The 6,000-nt window shown below is 37.4% G+C and overlaps 1 protein-coding gene across 1 annotated transcript in view; it reads right to left on the bottom strand.

Annotated features, from left to right (window-relative positions):
- vipr1b (vasoactive intestinal peptide receptor 1b) overlaps window positions 1–5,780 on the bottom strand; it is an 83,348-nt gene extending 77,568 nt beyond the window's left edge. Inside the window, exon 1 of the mRNA XM_074693646.1 lies at window positions 5,592–5,780. The gene's annotated coding sequence lies outside the window, so the exon portion shown is untranslated. The remainder of the gene's footprint in view (window positions 1–5,591) is intronic.
- Window positions 5,781–6,000: the final 220 nt, after the last annotated feature.

The raw sequence follows: 6,000 nt of genomic DNA on the forward strand, positions 1-6,000 counted from the left end.
ACTATGGTGTCAAACTGCAGCAATGTAGAGCCAACTACTGTCAAGGACCTATGGACGTAAGATTTTTTTTTACCTTAAAGGTTCCATATTATGCAAAAATCACTTTATTAAGTCTTTTAGTGAAATTTGTGGGTCTTTGGCTTTCCTCCCAGCCCATAAAATGTGGTATTTAATGACAAAACCTGTATTTAGTAGTGCTTGCGAATGTAAAATCCTGTCCTAAAACGAGCTGTTTGGGTTTTGTGGATTTGCCTAAGTCAGCGATTCCCTTTTTTGATCAATCAGGAGCAAGTCTGACTTGATTGGTCTACAGGAGCAGAATATGGGACCTTTAAGTATCGACTGCTGGTATCGGCAGCCTTCCTGAGGACCGCTTCCCTGAAATAAGGCTGGTATCGGTCTGATATCTGCTCATCCCTATTTAAAAGTGTAAGGCCTTCACCAATGTATTATAAACTGCTTAGCCAACCTTCTGGCACATCAAATGTTACATGTGAAACATGCAGCCTTAACTTTGAGTTTCACCCAGTTTAGCCTTTGGTGGACACTAATCTGTATGTTTTAGGTTTTCACATTTAACTCATCGAAGTCTAAAACCATCCAAAAATCCCCCTTAATTGTAAATGGAGGTGTGTGAAGTATTCTCTTTAAAGAGTACAACTTAAGTTACACTTAAATGTGTTTTACTATGTGTGCACTCAAGAATGTGCAAAGATATATGAATCTAAAATGTGTTACAGGACTGCATTTCCTGTGTGTGACACCCACGGACTAACAATCACAATGAAAATGTATGAAAATGTACAATGTTGTGTGAATAAACATAGCACATGATACATTGCTTCATATATTTTTCCATCACTTACCAACTCATAACGACAGATTTTAAATGAAGAGTGTAGTGTTTGATTCTTGCTCTGAATAAAAACTTATTATTATTATTATTATTATTATTATTATTATTATTATTATTATCATCACAGTGGGGGTTTTTTGTTTGTGTTTTTTACCAGCACCATGAACATTTAGAAGTGATTTCAGTCCTTTCCACAATGACCAGCTACTGCAACACATATCAGTCAGGACAAAGCTCACCACAGAACATTCCTTGTTTTGCACAGAGCAAGTTGTGGACACAGCCACCGAATTGGCACCCTCTTGTCACTGTTGGTTCATCATTTCTGTCCCCTAAGCTTAACCTGAGGGCTGGATGACAGCTTGAGCCACCTGTCACTTTAGTTATCGTCACACTAGATGATGTGCACGGGCCAGACATACAGCTCACTGAATCTGGAGCACAGTAAATGTCTTCACTCATCACTGACTTACACTTGAGAAGGTGGTGATGGTGATAACGAGAATTGAAAACCGGTGGGCTGGAAAAGGACAAAAAAAAATCTATATCTTGACACCTCAGAAACCAAGAGTTATGGCATTCATGTGATATTACTGAGTTATCAGTTTTTCTCAAGTTAAGACTGAAAAACAGCAGTTTAAAAAAAAATCAGAAAAACTGTATCATTATCACTGGATTCATATGAAAGATGTGAAAGCTAAAAGACTCAAAACAACATGTGATTCACTTTTCTGGGCAAGGAGCCTCCTGCATCGCGAATTATGAAGTCAGTCAAAAGTACACAAAGATAGTGAGACATTTTCAATATGTTGCACTAGGAATACAAAGTATTTATCAATTTATCACCCTCTGACTTTCTATTGCCAAAACTTCAGGGCCTGATGAATAAATAAAGTATTTTATCTCATTCCCTGCACTGACTGTTCTCAAGAACCGAGGGTCTGGTCCAACAATGACCAAATCAGTCATTTTGTGAGTGTTCCAGTAATATTTTAGAGAAGATCATTTCCTCAAGTAAAAAAAGAAAAAGAAAAAGATGACTCATCCTCCACAAAGAGGCATACCAGCGTGTGTCCTCCTGAAATTTTTGCACAGCCTTATAACTGAATTTAGCTAGTTAGCAATCAGAATATTTGGTTAGTTACCAGATCAAGATGCTAGCTAACAGGTATCTATGTAAGCTGTCAAATACCTTTTACTTTTACTGTTCCTGAGCTTTTAGTTCATAAGAGTCACATATTAATGGGATATACAAATTACACATAACGCTCTGTTAGCTTTTGAGGTTCTAGCACCTTTCAGTTTATTGTTTTCAGTCAATCTACTTCCTAATGTTTTAGTGTTAAGCTGTTGTAAAAAACTCTTAACTTGATTTTCAAAGCAAAGAGCAGCAAAAGCTTCAATATCTTACTTCCTTAGCAAATGATAGATGATGATAGGCTAGCAAAGTCAAACATTAGCTGCCAATTGGCAATCTATTTCTGATTTGAATCAAAGAAATTATTTGTTTACTTATTTATTTATCTATTTATATTTAAAGAATTCAGTCGGAGGGGCATTGGACAAACAGAGGCAAGCCACAATTTTATGAGACAGATGAGCTTTGCTTTCCTAGCATGGGCGTCATACAAGTTTTTAAGGCTAACATCCCTATTTTTGTTAGCAAGGTACATTCAGCTAAGGCTGTCCAAATCCACCATAGTTAATGAAATGGTGCGTTTCCACCAAGCAGTACGGGTCGGTTCAGTACGGTTTGGGACGGTTTGGGACAGTTAAGTCTGATCCCGTTTGCGTTTCCACAGCAAACTGTGCCCTCTCGTGGTGGGCGGCGTGTAAGCCGCATGCCGGAAGCCACAGCTGGTAAACAATAGCGCTACGCCGTAGCAGCTTATCCCGCGATTAAATCCAACAAAGAAGAAAACGTGACACAGTAAACAAAGAGCACGGATGGAAGACATGCAGCATTGCGCCCTCTCTGTGATTTTCATGTAACTCTCTGTTACAAAGTGCAATCAAGCTTCGTTTCAGAGAAGTCTGTGTGCCGCCAGGAGAAATGCAGCCGCTGTCGGGGTGAGTGACGATTCTTTCACACCAATCAACCGTCTGCAGTGTGTTGCTCCACCTCCCGAGAGCGGATTGGTTCAGTCTGGCACCCATACGAAAGGGTCCCAAAAAAGTGGGACGGCTCGTCTCGGTTTTTAGGGATCCGTCCCGGGATGAGTCTGTGGAAACGCCGCTAAAAGCGCACCGTACCGAGACGAACCGACCCGGACTGCTTGGTGGAAACGCACCAAAAGTGTCCTGTAAAAAATACACTTTTCCAAACATGAAATTTTTGTCTTCCATTTTTATCCTTTAGACTCCATGTTGGAAAAAAACAGCAACAAGGACTTCCAAAATACGAAAAGAAAAAGTGAATTTTAGCATTATGAAGGCCTCAAAACAATAATAAATAAATAAATAAATAAAATAATAATAATAATAATAATAATAATAATAATAGTAACACAACAACAACAACAATAACAACAACAACAATAATAATAATAATAATAATAATAATAATAAACTAATATGGAATCAGCAAAAATCCAAAATATTTTCTGTTCTTGCTGCAACAGTTGAAATCATCTTGTATCCTCAGCAACAATTCAATTCAAAGGTCTTCACAGCTTTGTACATCCACTGTTTGCTGCATTTATAGTGGCCTCCCTCAACAAGCACCACAGGCTGAATCCTTTCATTACTCCTGTTACAGCACCCAGGGGAGAAAAGCCCCATTCAATTACTACCAGGAGTGTTATTCAACCTTTAAACACAGCACAACACAAACTACAAGCAGTGGTTAAGGACTGCTTTTTATGTATGGTGTTGTCATTTGTACCAAAGACTCACAATTTGCCTTTTTAACATCATTTTCTGGGCTTTTTGTCTCCATTAGAGGGGACAGCTTGAGAAAAGCAGGAATTCTGGGAGGTTAGGGGAACAACATGCACAACATCATATCAGGATCAGAAATTAATTCAACAACCACCACAATGAGGGCCATAACCTTTGTACATGAAACATCAGCTGTATCAAACCTAAACCTTTACGGTGGATTTCTATGTTGAGATTTGGTGCATGAATAAAGAAATTGTTGATCTAGCAGCTGTTAATCTGTGTTAATCTGAGTCTCCTCTTTTGCACGACCTTGTCACATAAATAGTTTCCAGCCTTATTATTTGAGCATACCATGTTCTTTCTTAGATTATCTACAACACAGACAGCAGAAACAAAAACACTGGAATTTGAAGCCAGTTACCAAACTGTGAGTCAAATTGTACAATCATTTAAGATTTTCATTTTGTCAAAGTAGCCGTTCTTTTGTCATTCAATATTGTTATTTGGAAAAAAAAAAAAAAAGAGACTGAATCCGAAACTATGGACTAACAAACTGAAATAAGTTTGTATAGTACACAGACCTAAATACTCCTTTGTTATCATTTTGATGTGTCAAAGTTTGCAGGTTGTGTAGCTTAAACAATTTTTTGTTCATTTACTTATTTGTGATTGATTACTGACTGGAAAACAGCAAGTAGTGAAAATGTGGACATTCAACATGTCAAGCTAAATCACCAAGTGATAACTCATAAACATTCACTACCAAGATAAAACAGGCACAGTTAGCATTTAAACACGCTAACAAAGTAGTCAAAGAAAAAGAAAAAAAAAGTACTGCTAATACTTTTGGTTACAAATGTATATTGTCCTAAATAGCTGATATTGTTTTACTTTATTCTTTGACAAGCCCAAATTGTTAGCATAGCCTACCAGCTACCACACTTAGATTTCAGTAAATAGAAATATTGTTGAAAGAATTTTTCCCTTTTATTTTGTACATAAAGTATGAGCCATGCGAGCCTCAGAATTGTCAACGCTAAAGTTACATCGAGAACAAGCATTACTTACAAGTTATCCATGCTAATAACACAAAACAGCTAGATACTATACTAGAAAAAGACCTTTCTTACTCATGGTTTTAGCAAGAAATCAACACTTAACCCATTAGCCTTTTTTTACATGCTAAATTCTGGTGGTAAAAAGGGTATGATATTACACAAAGGTAAAAGATAGCTAGCTAGAAGTGGTTATGCTAATGTTAATGTTAGCTTTAACAGCAACATGAATCCTCAACTTGAGTTAATTCATGCATTTCAGCAAACGTGAAACCACATTTACATTAAATGGTAAACTGTTTACATCAAATTTCATAAGTTTATGACTCGTGCATTTAAAACTTGAACAAAGTTTCTACATTATCTTGTAGTTGTGACCAAGACATGCTGAATATCCTCGTGTTTTCACTAGTCATCTTAGCCTCTGATTGGTTGGTTGTGTGACATGTAATTGAGTAGGAAGAGGGAGGTTTCATTGTTATGCTGATCAAGTGTGGCTACAGGAAAGTACTCTTGAGAAAATTATCCAGTCAGCTGTTTTCTATCAATGAGGTGATCCAGCCGCTACTCATCAAACCCTTGTGCTACAGTTAGCTGACAACAGAGCGTGGCTTGTATGTTGTAATGATCATTTTATCATCTGCTGTCTTTTCATTTTTTTATCAATCTGAAAAAAAAGTAAAAGGTTGTGTGATTTCTTATGAACAGATCTTAAAATTAGTTTGGGGAAATGGGAAGATTTAGCCGTGTCTAGCAGACAGATTCTAGATAGATAAATGGATAAATAGTTTGCTTACCTCTGCTATTGGAAAACCTCACAGGCCATGATTGCTTTGAGGACAAGACGCTGCTGCGATGCATAAGTACCCTCTTCTTCACATGGACAAAAACTTTAAACTCCACAGTTGAACTGAAAATCCACAGGGAAGCATGAAGAAGGACACAGTGATCTGACAGGGGAGCAGAGAGACTCAAGACACGCACAGGGTAATCAAGCACAGGTGTGACACAAGACACAGGTGAAACTAATCAGGGAGAAAACACAGGAAGTAAAACTGGACTGGTCGCACAGGGGGAAAATACTACAAAATAAAACAGGAAATGCTAAAGTCATTCTCGTCCTTTCTCTTTTTTTTTTTTTTTTTGTTGCTGCAGAAACATGGTGGTGCAATGAGGATTCACTACTAATGACAATATAAAAGAATA

Source organism: Halichoeres trimaculatus, unplaced genomic scaffold (genome assembly GCF_033239565.1).
Source record: "Halichoeres trimaculatus isolate MK-OKI-2021-1 unplaced genomic scaffold, fHalTri1.1 fHalTri1_scaffold_18, whole genome shotgun sequence".
NCBI classification, from domain to species: Eukaryota; Metazoa; Chordata; class Actinopteri; order Labriformes; family Labridae; genus Halichoeres; species Halichoeres trimaculatus.